General features: G+C 33.2%; 1 pseudogene; it reads right to left on the reverse strand.

Annotated features, from left to right (window-relative positions):
• Nucleotides 1–235: 235 nt before the first annotated feature.
• On the reverse strand, nt 236–337 carry LOC115292974 (annotated as a pseudogene).
• Nucleotides 338–2,261: the final 1,924 nt, after the last annotated feature.

Here is a 2,261-nt window from a genome sequence, read left to right on the forward strand (position 1 = left end):
TACAATAGCAATGGAGCATATTCTTTCAAATCTCAGGAATTTTGATGTAATTTCCATTTTTTAAAAAATCTCATATTTTTCCTTTCTCTTAGTTTTCTGTCAAGGAAATCAATGAGCCAACTTATAATTTCAAATGTACCAACTGGACCATTATGCAGATTTGTGCTTAGTTAAAGGTCCTTCAGAAGATCCTTCAAATATCCTCATGCAGGATGGCAGTAAAATTATTGTAAATAAGAGCTGAGCCTCATTATTTTACACTGCTTGGGTGATAAAAATATTAAACTGTTAAGAACAGATATTACACTTGATCTTAGTCAAACGGCCAAGAAGCGATTGGGTGATAAAAATAAAAACACAGAAGAGGTACATAGACATTTAGGGTTACATTGAAGAGAGACTCTGGGGGCACCTGGGTGGCTCAGTCGGTTAAGCTTTCGGCTTCGGCTCAGGTCAGATCTCATGTTCGTGGGTTCGAGCCCCGCATCGGGCTCTGTGCTGACAGCTAGTTCAGTGTCTGGAGCCTGTTTCTGGTTCTCTGTCTCCTTCTCTCTTTGCCCCTCCCCCTCTCATGCTCTGTCTCTCTCTGTATCAAAAATAAATAAAACATTTTTAAAAATTAAAAAAAAAAGAAGAGAGACTCTGCAAGGAAAAAGCAACTACTTTTATTGTAAATAAGGAACCACAGAGTAGACTGAAGAGAGTTTTGACATGTTATGTATCTACTCACCTTGTCTTTGCCCTGGTTGACATTATCCTTTTCTTACTTTTGCAACTGCTTTGTTGTGTATAATTGAGTAAAAATAATAAAGATAAATCTAACAGTAATACCTTTGACTTCTAGCTAGTGCATTTCTTGCTAATTTCAAAACTTTTAAAATGACGATTTGAGTAAATGTTGACAATATACATTCCTATACGCTGTAATAGAATTCTTTGTAAATGGCAACAACACATTGACCTTTTAATCAGAAAAATTTGCTAAGTTGAAAACCATGGAACCCATAAAATATTACCTACTCCAAGATGTTTTACAAGAACAATAATAATAAAATTCAGTCATATTTGATATTTTGTAGATGTTCCTAATATAAAAATGATGCTTTTATTTTTTGTGAATTTATCTTGAATTAAACCATTTTGTTGAATTCTCTTGTTTTAAATGGTCTGTCTATAGATTCTATTGGCTTTCTATGTAGATGAAAATATCTTCTGCTAAAGTAATAATTTTTGCAAGTCTTATGCTTCTTTTATTCCCCTTTGTACCTTCTTTATTGCATTGACCATATTATATTTTCTGTTAAAGAGTAACCAGTGATTGGGGAATGCTTGTTTATTTGTTTTTCATACTCTTAATTTTTTCTATTATATAGAATGCTTGCTATATTTTAGTATATTGCATTAGTAGAATATTATAGTGTTTATCAATTTTTGTATTAAGATACATTCTACTTTCACTTGATTTTTTTTAACATAGGCAATCAGATTAAATTATCAAATGTTCCATTTGGAATTTTTGCATTTACATTTTTTAAACATTCTTAATGAATTTTTTCTACACCTCATTTTTCAGTTGTGTGAACAGATGCATAATCATCATTGAAAATATAAAGCTGGACAGAATTTATGATTTGTATAAGTGTTAATTATTGTTTGAATTTCTGTAGAACTCAAGAGTAAAACCACCTAAGTCTGGCACTGAAAAAAAAGGGAAATTTGTTTCTTAATTAGCATTTAAAAATTTTAATTCTGGGACGCCTGGGTGGCTCAGTCGGTTAAGCCTCCGACTTCGGCTCAGGTCAGATCTCACGCTAGTGGGTTCGAGCCCCGCTTCAGGCTCTGTGCTGACAGCTAGCTCAGAGCCTGGAGCCTGCTTCCGGTTCTGTGTCTCCTTCTCTCTCTGCCCTTCTCCCTCTCATGCTCTGTCTCTCTCTGTATCAAAAATAAATAAAACATTTTTAAAAAATTTAATTCTATTTTCTCATTAAAGTTTTCAATCTTTTGGTGCCATGTTTTATTTTTATAATCTAGAAGTGTATTTATTTATTCTAGGCCTTCAAATATGTTCATGAATTTCTCAATATGATGCCCTTTCATTGTATTTTAAAATTTCTGTTGTTTTCTAAATCACCTCTTTTTTTTTTTTTTACTGTTTCTTTTTTTTTTTTCCATAATATTTTATTGTCAAATTGTTTTCCATACAACACCCAGTGCTCTTCCCCTCAAGTGCCCACCACCATCACCACCACCTGTCTTCCCCC

This window comes from Suricata suricatta, chromosome 5 (genome assembly GCF_006229205.1).
Source record: "Suricata suricatta isolate VVHF042 chromosome 5, meerkat_22Aug2017_6uvM2_HiC, whole genome shotgun sequence".
In the NCBI taxonomy this organism is placed as follows: domain Eukaryota; kingdom Metazoa; phylum Chordata; class Mammalia; order Carnivora; family Herpestidae; genus Suricata; species Suricata suricatta.